Consider the following 13,301-nt stretch of genomic DNA (forward strand, 5'->3'; position numbering starts at 1 on the left):
TCTTTGAAATGGGAGAGATCAGTCCCTGTGCCAGGGTGGGTCTTAGAAGCACCAGAGCAGCAGGATGGCCCCCGAGCTCTTTGTACTGGAACTCCAGGGTTTAGGGCCTTTCTCAATGCTTATTGGCTGGACCCAAGAAATGATCAAGGGGAGGGATTGGGGTGATATGGGAAAGCCTGTGGGACCTGAGGCAGAAGAACAGGAGCAACCTCAGGAGGATAGTTTGTATAGTAACTTGTAGCCCAGGAACAACAGAGACAAGGAGAATCCTGGGAGTCTCTTTTAGACAGAAGAGAGATCAGTCCCTGTGCCAGAGTGGGACTGAAATAGACAAAACACTGCGCCCCTCATTCCTGGGTCAACGGGCCTCAGGTTTATAGGAAAATGTTGCTTAAACTACATAAAGGGAAGTGGGTTTTTTTTTGTTGTTGTTGTTTGTTTGGTTTTTTTATGTCCAGACAGAATGCTTGCCTAACAATGTCAGACATCCTGTAAGCTCCCCAGCATCCTGCTTCTCGAGCGAGAAGTCGAGTCACTGTTGTAACCACAAGACAGGACAAGAATTGCTTATAAGCCTGTCTCTTACTTGGGTTCCAGAAGATACTTTACTCAGAGTCCGCCTGGCCAGTAAATATACAATAAATGATTTCTAAATTGCAAACACTTTGGCTGTCCTGCATTTTATTATCTGGGCTATTTCCGGGCTTAGACACACCAGAGCAGCAGGATGGCCCCAGAAATCTTTGCACCAGAACTCTTGGGCTTGGACCTAAAAGTTTTCTCAATGTTTTTTGGCTAAACCAAGAAATTGTCAAGGAGAGGGATTCAGGGAGACCTGAATAGGCTCAGGGTACCTGAGGTAGAAGTATATGAGCAGCCCAGGAGGACAGTTTCTGCTCTGATGAGCACAATGCCCAGGAAAACAGCTGGGGAAGCCTTTCAGGCTCTGCTCCCAGGTGGCTGCTATAAAAGTCTGTGAAGGTTTTACAGAAGCTTCAAGGGGTACAAGGAGAGCTTGGCCATAGGAAATCAAGAGGAGCCAGGAGGGACTTTAGGAGGTAGCGGGGGTGATGACAGGCCCAGACAGAGCAGGCCTGATTCCAGTGGGATGGAGATTCACCATGAAGTAGTGGACCTGGTCAGTCTATTGTAATGGGAAGGGCACCAATTTAGGTTGTGTGTGTGATGTGTGTCTCAGTGCTCAAGATACCAAGGGCCCAAGGAATCAGCTGGAAACAAAGAAGAGCAGGGCAGTGTTGGTCCTACTGTGTTCCCCTGATACCTCTTTTTATACAGAAATGATGCACACACAAGGCCCTGCCAGCTTCACAGCCCATCCTCCATATTGATGGAAATGGTTGTGACCTGCTGAGGTTGGTTAGGTCTGGAGATGGACAGCACTCACCTGAGGAGGAGGTTCGAGGCTCCCAGGGCCAATTCCCTTTGGCTCCAGACTCCCTGTGCAGGTAGCAAAGCAACCAAGGTGACTCCATTTTGTCAAGTTTCTCCCTCTAGTCCCAGGCTTTTATCTCAGGGCCCTGCTGTTCCCACTCTTGAAGGACCCCCAGAGTAGCAAAAACCAAAGATTTGATTAATAGAGGTCACACCTAACCAAGGGGAGCTTTAATTCTAAGTCTCTCAGAAAGCCATGAGAAAGCCAGGACCCCCCAGGAGAGTTCCTCCCTTTACCTCTGCATGGAAAAGCTCAGCTTCCCCACTCCATCTTCTTAGTCCCAGACTGAGAGCCTTGGTGTTCTTAGTCTCAGAAACTGCTATTTGGGGCTTCCACATTAAAACTGTTATAATTTCACTCCATTTGGGGTGTCTGCTTTTGATCCAGTCCCTGCTTAGGCCATGCTTGTGTTCTCAGAAGATGAAGCTGGAGAGGAAGAAGCATGACAGAGGAGGAGAGGACTTTGCCCTTTACCTATGTGGGAGGCCAGGCTACAGAGATTCAGGGAGTGAGGTCCTCCAGAAGGTACAAAGGCCATGGGTCTGTCCTTTTGTGAGAGACTCTACAGAAAAATTCAGGGAAAATCCAGATCAGAAATGAAGGTATTATGGGGAGAGGAGGGCAGAGAAGAGAAGAAATAAAAGAGGGAGGGCCTCTTTTATTTCTTCTCTTCTCTGCCCTCCTCTCCCCATCCTCTTATAGAGACCCCAGGGGTAGAAGGGAGACTTTGGGATCCCAGAAAGGATGAGACCAGTCAGAACCTCAGTGGCTCCTGAGTCAGAGCTCTCTCCCCGCACCTGGTCCTCTGCCATCCCTGTGTCCCCTTTCCCCAATTACCATACACATTCAGAAAATAGACTGCTTATTGTAGGAAGCAGGAGAGCCAGGGAAGTGGGGGATGAAGAAAACCTTAGAATTAAGCCTTTGGGTGGTGACCAGTGGAAGCCTGAGCCTAGGGGACAAAATCCTGTCTGGGATTCCACTATGAGGGTTCTGAGAGAAGAAAAGGCTAGGGAAGTAGGAAGTTTGAGGAGCAGGTTTTAGGATCTCACGGGGAAGACAGACCAGTATAGGTTATGGTAGGAGGTCAGGGACACTCAAATGACAGAAGTGCTCCAGGGGAACAGCTAAGCCTGGGAAAACAGGAGACCATCTCATAGTTTATTCTTGGAGTCTTTAAAGGAAAAGGGGAGACAAGGAGCCACATGCCTAGGAGTTGATGTGCAACAACCCCAAGAACTATAAGATGAGATGCAGGAAAGAGCTTTAGGAACTATGTCCAAGGTGAGGGCCTGGAGGTAGCAAGGCAGGACTCCTGAATCCTTAAAGTGGGCTAGATTTGAAGGGAGGACACTTGAATTCTATACTTGATTTTAGACAATAGGCTGGGAAGCCAGGACATGTGAATCTCTGAACATGAGGTGGAGACAGGGAAATGGGACCCCTGGATCCTGATTAGAAGGCTGAGATAGAGACTCCTGGATTTCTATGGACAAAGTCTGAAATCTGAAAACAGTGTGACCCAAATCTGGGAAGGGAATGGGAGTCTGGAAAGGTTTAGGGGTGGGAGCTCATTGAGCAAGTAGGCTTGGTAGAAAGGTAGACCTTGTTAGACTTGGAGGACATTCATCACAAGGCCAGGAGAAGGAGACCCAATGGCCCGGGCAGTCAGCTGAAACTAGGAAATGTGGGGGGCACTGCCTCAGACCTACTTGGGATGTGCAAGCAGGGATCTAGCTCCCAAAAGACAAACATGTTCCTAGTTGCAGTGGAAGGCATAGATTTATACATGTAGTAGCCTTCTAGAGGCCCCTATTAGGGTGCCAAAACATAGTGTCTGGACTAGCTTTCTGGGAGATCTTGGGACCAGTCTTGTTCTTGGATAGAGGAATGAATGAGGCAGGAGAGCCAACCAGGAAGATCTCTGTCTCTGTCTCCATTTTCTTCTGAGTCTGTTCTGTGTCTCCTCAGTATCTGCTCTGTCTCGGAGTCCTTGTTTGGGTCTACTCTGAGTTCAAGCTCTGAGTCTCAGTCTGAGATCTCTCTGAGTTTTCTCTGTCCTCCAGTCTCTAGTCCTCTCAGCTCTTAAATATCTCAGTATAATTGCATCATTACATCACACTAAGTATATGCCAGTGATCACATCATTATAGCACACTAAATAAAGGTGAACTAGATAGAGAACCATTATCTCATGAATCACACAGAGTAAGTGCTAACTATAAGCACCCTGCTGGAAGTATCCTTGCTTCAAGGATAGGAGGTGAAAGGAAGGGATGTAAAAATTCCAAAGGGAAAATGAGGAGCCAAAGCAGATATTGTTAGCAGGTTTCCTCTGGGCTGAAGGATCCTCTATGTCATTCAGAGCTCCCTCACTAGCTGTAGCCCTCTACATCCCAGATCAAGGATTGTCTGCTTCCCAGCAGCTTGCTCTGATTAGTCTTTCTAGTACCAAGAGCCCAGCCCAGTTCATTCTGAATGGAAGAGATCATTAGCCCCATCCCACTCCAGGGCCAGGACTTTAGCACTCTTATGGCCTCTTCTGCTAAACCCTGCAACCCACTGCTTAAAAATCCCCTCTTCTGTCCTAAACTTCCAAACTCCACTCAAATTCCTTCTGGGTCACTTCCTCCCCACCAACCCCACCCCAGTCATCTCTGAGAGGAGGAAGGAATTTGTGACCAAAGAACTAGAGATCATTATTAATCTCTAGAAAATTATAGAAATTATAAAAAATTTTGATTATATCAAATTAAAAAGTTTTTGTACAAACAAAACTAATGCAGACAAGATTAGAAGGGAAGCAATAAGCTGGGAAAACATTTTGACAGTCAAAGGTTCTGAAAAAAGCCTCATTTCCAAAATATATAGAGAATTGACTCTAATTTATAAGAAATCAAGCCATCCTCCAATTGATAAATGGTCAAAGGATATGAAAAGACAATTTTCAGATGAAGAAATGGAAACTATTTCTAGCCACATGAAAAGATGCTCCAAGTCATTATTAATCAGAGAAATGCAAATTGAGACAATTTTAAGACAGAGAGAATAAGGCAGAGACTGAAAGATAGTAAGAAAGAGAGAAGGAAAAAGAACAATTAAAAGAAATCGAGTGGAAAAGAGACAGAGAGGCAGACAGCAAGAGATAGCAAAACAGACTTATCCAGAGAGAGGGAGAGGGATGAAAAGAAAAAGAGCATCAGAAAGATGCAAAGAGAGTGAGAAAAAGAATAAGAAAGAAGTGTAGAGAGAAAAAGGAGAGAGACTTATAGAGACATAGAGAACAAGACAGCATAAGCCAGAGGGAGGAAAGCATAAATATGCCAAAAGGAAAGAGAGCCAGTGAGTGAAACAGAGAGGGAGAAAGAGAAAAGGAAACTGCAGGAGAGAGATACAAAGAGAGCTAGAATGACAGACAGAAACACATCGCGAGGGGAACCCAGAAAGTGAGAGAGATAGAGTAAGAAACAGAGTCAAATAAGGGGAAGAGAGAAACAAAGACAGAGACAAGAAAAGAAACACAATGTTAGTGAAAGATAGTGAGAAAGATGGAATGAAAAAAAAAAAAAAACAGGGTGAGGGGAAGCCAGAGAGTGAGATGGAGAAACAGAGAAAGAAACAGGGTCAAAGAAATAGGGGGAAGAGAGAAACAGAGAGAGACAAAGACAAGGAAACACAGAGAATTGTCAGAGAATGAATAATCATGAGAAAGAGAGAAGAAAAAAAAAAGATTGAGTGGAAAAGAGACAGAGACAGAAAGGAAGAGATAGCAAAACAGACATAGCCAGAGAAAGGGAGAGGGAAGAAGAGGAAAAAAATGTCAGAAAGATATAAAGAGACAAAGTGAGGGAGAGAGAAATAATGAGAAAGAAGGAAACAGAGAGCTTAGAGTCTCAAAAGTATATATAGAGAAAGGCAGAGAGAACAAACAGCATAAGCCAGGAGAAGAGAGTAAATGTTCTTGAAAAAGAGAGAGTCATTGAGTGAAATAGAGATTGAGAAATCAAAATGGAAACTGCAAGAGAGAGATACAAAGAGAGCCAGAATGACAGACAAGAAGACTGGGAGAGAGGAAGCCAGAGAGTAACAGAGATGGCGTAAGAAACAGAGAAAGAAACATAACCAGAGAAATATGGGGAGAAAAGAAATAAAGGGTGACAGAAACAAGGAAAGTCAGAGAGAATAAGTCAGAAAGGGAAAGATAGTGAAAAAGATGGAAGGAAAAAGAACAATCAAAAAAGATTTAGTGGAAAAGAGACAGAATGAGATAGCAAAACAAACCTAGCTAGAAGGGAGAGGGAAGAAGAGAATGAGTGTCCGAAAGATGTAAAGAGACAGTGAGAGAGAGAAACAGAGTGAAAAAGAAGGAAGCAGAGAGAAAGTCTCAAAGGTACATATAGAAAGAGTCAGAGAGAACAAGCCATCATAAGTCAGAGGGAGGAGAGAGTGAATGTTCCTGAAGGAGAGAGCCAGTGAGAGAGAGAGAGAGAGAGAGAGAGAGAGAGAGAGAGAGAGAGAGATACAGAACCAGAATGCAGACAATGAGAAACACAGAGAGAGGGGAAGCCAGAGAGTGGGACAGATGGAGTAAGGAAGAATCAGAGAAGTAGGGGGAAGAGAGAAACAAAGAGAGATAGAGACAGGAAAAGACAGACAGAAAGAATAAGTCAGAGTGAAAGATAGTGAGGAGAGAAGGAAAATAACAATTAAAAGAGATTGAGTATAAAAAAAAGATAGCAAGAGATAGCAAAATAGACCTAGCCAGAAAGAGAGAGCGAAAGATGTCAGAAAGATGTAAAAAGACAGAGCGAGGGAGAGAAAATGCATAAGAAAGAAGGAAAAAGAGAGATTAGAGATAGATTAGAGAGTCTCAAAGGTATATGTAGAGAGGGAGAGAGAACAAGCCAGCATAAGTCAGAGAGAGGAGAGAGTGAATGTGCCTGAAGGAGAGAGCCAGTGAGTGAAATAGAGAGAAAGAGATAAGGAAACTTCAAGAGAGAGAGAGATACAAAGAGAGCCTGAATGACAGACAGACAGAAACACAGGGTGAGAGAAAGCCAGAGAATGAGAGAGATGGAATAAGAAACGAAGTCAAAGAAGTAGTCTGGGGAAGAGAGAAACAAAGAGAGACTGACAAAAAGAAAGACAGAGATTAAGTCAGAGAGTGAAAGATAGTGAGAAAGAGAGAAGGAAAAAGAACAATTAAAAGATTGAGTGGAAAAGAGACAGGGAGAGCCAGAGCCAGAAAGAGTAGAAAGTGAAGCAGAGAGAGAAGAGAAAAAGGAAACACCAGACTGAGAGATTGAACCACACAATGAGAGAGAGAATATTAAAAAAGAAAGAGAGAAAGAGAATCAGAGAAATTGTATCAGTCATAGAGATTAAGCAAGAGAATGAAAAAGAGACAGTCAAAGAAAGAGAAACAAACATGAGAGACAGAGAAAACAAGTCACAGAAAGCCAGATATGGAGAGAGTGAGAAACACAAAAAGAAAACAGAGAGAAAGAAATATCGAAGAGAAAGAAAATTTAATCCACTTCTCCACTAGTGACTTAATTAAATGTATCTTTTAGCAATTTAACTGCTCTTACAGATTGCTACCACTGGAGGGAGAAAGTTACTTTTGGACATTTAGCACAATCCACAGACCTCTATCTTAAACCAGAAGGGAAAAACCTGTGGTTTTAGTTTTTTTTTTTTTTTTAAATTTGATTTTTGGCATCAGAGATTGTGTCAGAGACAACTTATTGTTCATGTTTGTGAGAGATGTAGAAGACACTTACCCAAAATGACTACTCAGAGATCACTCAGTAGAAAGCAGAAAAGTTATTTATTAATAAATTCTCATGAGAATGAGCAATTCCACTGCGAGGAGGGAAAGAGAGAAAGCTCACAGTAGAAGAGCTAAAAATTTAGGAAAGATATACATGCTAAGTGAAATGAGCAGAACCAGGAGATCATTACATACCTCAACAATACTTTTGAGGATGTATTCTGATGCAAGTGGATCTCTTCAATAAAGAGAGCTAATTCAGTTTCAATTGATCAAGGATGGACAGAAGCAGCTACACCCAAAGAAAGAACACTGGGAAATGAATATAAACTGCTTGTATTTTTGTTTTTCTTCCCGGGTTATTTTTACCTTCTGAATCCAATTCTCCCTGTGCAACAAGTAAATTGTTTGGTTCTGCACACATATATTATATCTAGGATATACTGTAACCTAATCAACATGTAAAGGACTGCTTGCCATCTGGGGGAGGGAATGGAGGGAGGGAGGAGAAAAATCGGAACAGAAGTGAGTGCAAGGGATAATGCTGTAAAAAATTACCCTGGCATGTGTTCTGTCAATAAAAAGTTATTTAAAAAAAAAAAAAGGAAAGATATAGTTTTTATAGGTTTGGTTACAGAGGATTACATCATAGGTTGGGGAGCATTGAGAAATAGGTGCCCTCTCCCCTAATTGAATGTTAAACATTGGTGCCAAAGGCAGATTAGAACAGAATGCTAATTCCGAGAGGAATCATCAGTCAGACCTTCAAACTTCAGATTACTGAGTTTACAGCATCTAATAATCTAAATATTGATAACATTGAACAAGAATAAATGTCATCATTTCTGGTTATGTAAATATATTTCTAACTGGCCAAGGCTCAAGTAAATATGAGCCTGCCCATATTATACAGGTCATAGGGGAAACACAGAAATAATGAAAATAAAATACAGAAAAAGAATTCATACATTCCTGTAAGTTCTTCACCTCATCTCTCTCTATTCCATACATGTTGAAGGATTTTTTGAAAAAGAGCAAAAAAAAAAAAAAGAAAAAGAAAGAAATGATGGAGCTAGAGAGATAGAAAACAGATGCAGAGAAAAAGAAGAGTCAGAGAGAAAGAGAAAGATAGAGAAAAACCAAGAGAGAGAAGCCAGAGAGTAAGAGAGAGGAAAAAGAAAGTAAAAGAGTTTGAGAAGTAGATATAAAGAGAAAGAGAGGAACAGATAAAAAGGAAAGTAAGAAACAGAAAGAGAGTGAGAAAGAGAATGAGAAAGTGAGAGAGATGGAGACAGAGGCAGACAGACCCAGAAAGAAAGCAGGGACCAAAAGCCCCATCACTTCCCTCAAACAGCCCTCCAGCTTTATCTTTCCCTTACTACTTGTTTTCTCTTCTCTCAGCCTACCTCTTTCCTTTCCCACTACCTTAAAAAGTGAGACAAGTTTCTCCGTGAAAAGAAATATGCCCAATATTCTCTTTGAGCCAAATCTGATGAGAATAACAATCATAAAATGTTCACCCTTCTTCCTTTTTCCCCTGAATTATAATGGTTCTTTCTTACTTCTTTATGAAATGTAATTTCCTCATTTTATCTCCATTGTCCCCTTTTTCCAGTGCAATCCCCTTTTCACCTCTAGTTTCTTTTTATATGATCACAATAAATAAAATTCAACCCTGTGCAACTCTGGCATTTTTATCAGAAATAAATTAAATTCACCTGTATCATTGAATGTCCATTTTCTTCCCTGAAAGATAGTGCTCAATTTAGCTGCAGAGTTGACTCATGACTGCAATCCTTTGCTTTTTAGAACATCAATTGCCAGGCCCTTCAATCCTTTAAGGTGGAAGCTGCTAGGTCCTGGATAATCTTGATTGTGGCTCCTCAGAATCTGAATTGGTTCTTTCTGGCTGCTTGCAATATTTTTTCCTTCACCTGATAATTCTGAAATTTAACTATGCTATTCCTTGGAGTTTTCATTTTGGGGTCTCTTTCAGGAGATGAAAAAAATCAAAGTAAATTTGACCAAACTAAAACTCTTCAATGTTAGTGTAGCTTAAACTAAACTTTATGCCTTGCAGTGGGGTCTCTTGTGTCACAAAAGATGGGCATTTGATCATCTTTTAATAAATCTTAATATCAAATGATTTTTTACAATAGCTGGACCAATTTATACTTACATACATTTATTATGCCTCTAGTCCTGTACACCTTTAAACCTATTTGCAACTTTTGGGGTCAACATTACCAATTTGATGGATGTGAGCTGTTATCTCAGAAGTGAAATCTTTAATTCTTAAAAGCACCTTAATTAAACATAATTCTTTGCCTGAATGAAAATGGCAAGACATCTATTACAGGAATTGCAGGGTTGTTTACTTGATCTAGGTTTACAATTCTTCATATCTTTCTGCCTCTCCAAATTCTTCATATGCAGAAGGCTTAGTGAACCTGAACTTATTAGCTCTAATCTGAAGCTAGTGACCCAGAAAGAATTGGCAGAAGGAGTAGATTTCACCTTCAAGCTGTTCTTTGAATTGCCACACAGAATTTAGAATCAGAAGAGACCCTAATTCTTAAATACCCCAAGTCACATTAAATGAAATTACTTTGCTAAAAAACACAGAGGTACAGAACCCAAACATCAACCCATGTCTTCAGAATCCAAATCTAGCTATCTTTACATTCCACCAGATTGCCCTTCAAATAGGGTGACCAGGTGGAGAAGAAGGATCCAACATGCATAAGAACCTATCTGCTATCTCTAGTCATCTTTTATGTTTTCTTCCTCCCTATGTCTTTAGGATTATGACTAGAGAAGGCTAAATATAGAAGTCATCAGTACCCCCACATCTGCTCCCAATATACCTTCTTATTTTAATGCATTGACCTTCAGATCTGGTTCCAGCCAGATTTTTATAAAGTCCTTTCCTTATTAGAGAGATTTATAAGGATTCGCGACTGTGTGAACTTTCTGATGGGAAGTAAGACTTGTCTTGTACCTAAAAGTCTCTCCACACTGCTTACATTCATAAGGTTTCTCTCCAGTGTGGGTCCTCTGAAGTCTAGTTAGACTTCCTCTTTGCTTAAAGGCCTTTCCACATTGGTTACAAGTATAAGGAATCTCTCCAGAGTGGACTCTCTGATGGGAAGTAAGACCTCCCTTTTGCCTAAAAGCCCTTTTACACTGGTTACATTCATAAGGTTTCTCTCCAGTGTGGATTCTCTGATGTTCAGTAAGACTTTTCTAATATATAAAGGCCTTTCCACATTGATTACATTTATAAGGTGTCTCTCCCGTGTGAATTTTCTGATGTACAATAAGACTTGGCTTAAACCGAAAAGTCTCTCCACACTGCTTACATTCATAAGGTTTCTCTCCAGTGTGGGTTCTCTGATGTACAGTAAGACTTTTCTAATATATAAAGGCCTTTCCACATTGATTACATTTATAAGGTGTCTCTCCCGTGTGAATTTTCTGATGTACAATAAGACTTGGCTTAAACCGAAAAGTTTCTCCACACTGCTTACATTCATAAGGTTTCTCTCCAGTGTGGACTCTCTGATGTGCAGTAAGAATTCCCATTTGTGTAAAGGCCTTCCCACATTGGGAACATTCATAAGGTTTTTTCCCAGTGTGGATTCTCTGGTGTCCAATAAGACTTCTCTTATATGTAAAAGACTTTCCACTTTGGTTACATTCATAAAGTTTCTCTCCACTGTGCATTGCCTGATGTGTAGAAAGAGATGCCTTTTGCCTAAAAGTCTTTCTACATTGGATACATTCATAAGGTTTTTCATCAGTGTGGATTCTCTGATGTACAGTAAGATTTTTCTTATATCTAAAAGCCTTTCCACATTGATTACATTCATAAGGTTTCTCTCCAGTATAGATTCTCTCATGTTCAATACTTTTCTTATATATAAAGGCCTTTTCACATTGGTTACATTTATAAGGTTTCTCTCTCGTGTGAATTTTCTGATGTACAATAAGACTTGGCTTATACCGAAAAGTCTCTCTACACTGTTTACATTCGTAAGGTTTCTCTCCAGTGTGGATTCTCTGATGTACAATAACATTGCCCGTTTTTATAAAAGCCTTTCCACACTGCTTACATTGATAGAGTTTCCCTCCAATGTGAATGCCCTGATGTCTAGTAAGCGCTCTCCTTTCTTTAAAAGGCATTCCACATGACCAGCAGGATGAATACAGAGAGGCTTGGAGAGACCTACATGAACTGATGCTAAGTGAAATGAGCAGAACCAGGAGATCATTATACACTTCTACAATGATATTGTATGAGGATGTATTCTGATGGAAGTGGATTTCTTTGACAAAGAGACCTGAGTTTCAACGGATAAATGATGGACAGAAACAGCTACACCCAAAGAAAGAACACTGGGAAATGAATATGAACTATTTGCATTTTTGATTTTCTTCCCAGGTTATTTTTACCTTCTGAATCCAATTCTCCCTGTGCAACAAGAAAACTATTCAGTTCTGCATACATATATTGTACCTAGGATATACTGCAACATATTTAACATATATAGGACTGCTTGCCATCTAGGGGAGGGAGTGGAGAGAGGGGAAAAATCGGAACAGAAGCGAGTGCAAGGGATAATGTTGTAAAAAATTACCCTGGCATGGGTTCTGTCAATAAAAAGTTATTATAAAATAAGATAAATTAAAAAAAAAAAGAATAAGAAAGAAATATAGACCATGAACCCCAAGATAGCTGAAATAGATAATTGCCAAAATATTTTTGAATTAAAAAATATACATGAATCTTTTTAACTGTAATCAGCAATTCCTTTTACTGGTTAGAGTTTAAAGAATGGGAGCTTGTCCAGTTCTCCTCCTAATTTTGACCTCATACATGTGTGAGCATTTTCCTCATATTTGTTTCGAAATCAGAATGCAGTCAAGAGGATTTGAGTTTAAATCTGACCTCAAACAATTAATACTTCCTAGCTGTGTTGCCCTGGACAAGTCACTCCATCCCAATCAGCAAATAATAATAATAATAATAATAATAATAAATGAATAAATAAATAAATCAGAATGAATTTAGCAGTACAGTGGATAGATCTTTTTACCATGAAGACCTGAGTTTTAATTATACCTCATAAACGGGCTAGTCAATTTTCAGGACCCCTGTTTGCCTCAGTTTCTTGTTCTGTAAAATGAGCATAACAATCACTCCTAATCTTAGGGTTCTCATGGGGATAAAATAAGACAGCACAGTGCATGACACACAGTAGATATTGTAGAAATGCTAGTCATTTGATTCCATTTTGTCTATTTCCTCCCCAGTTGTTCTCTCCTTCATTAACCATTATTATTCTCACTAATAAATGATTAAGTGAGGCACTAAATTTATCCACTTTATCTGGCTCATGTAGATTTCTATATAGTTGTGGGTATAGTGTCTGAGCTGCCAGTATGTGGCCTCCAAGAGAGCTGGAGAAGACCCTAGTTCTCTTTATGTTCCTAGTCCTTACCCCAGGGCCTGCCATGTAGCAAATACTAAAATCTTTGCTGACTTAAAGAAATTCTAGGAATAGTTCACCTTAGAAAACCTAATTCCTTTTGGCACTTTCAGCAGATTTCCTTTGATCCACTTCCAAACTTTTTATAGGGTCATAAATGATCACTGGAAGGAATCTATAGAACCACAGAGCACAACTCACCTATTTTATAGATGGGGAAATTGAGATTCAATGACACAGGAAGGCACTGTCAAAAAATATCTGAAAAAGAATTCCAAGACTGGTCCTTCTGCCCCAAACCTATAAGTTATTTCTGAGTAACTTCTAGAAGTTTCTTGTAACTATAACTCACATACACCTGCTTCCACCTCACTCACCTGGAGGACAGCTCCTCAGGCCTTCTTGGTCCAGGATCCATGGTGCTTCCCTTTGGTTAAAATAAAAGATCACATCTCTGGGAACTGGAAGTCCTGCGTATGGAAATCAGTTAAGGATGAAGATAGAGAGAAGTTTGTATTTTGCATCTTTATTTTGAGATTCACCCCATCATGTTCACCCATATCAATCTGTACTTACCCATTAG

Source organism: Antechinus flavipes, chromosome 1 (genome assembly GCF_016432865.1).
Source record: "Antechinus flavipes isolate AdamAnt ecotype Samford, QLD, Australia chromosome 1, AdamAnt_v2, whole genome shotgun sequence".
Classification (NCBI taxonomy): domain Eukaryota; kingdom Metazoa; phylum Chordata; class Mammalia; order Dasyuromorphia; family Dasyuridae; genus Antechinus; species Antechinus flavipes.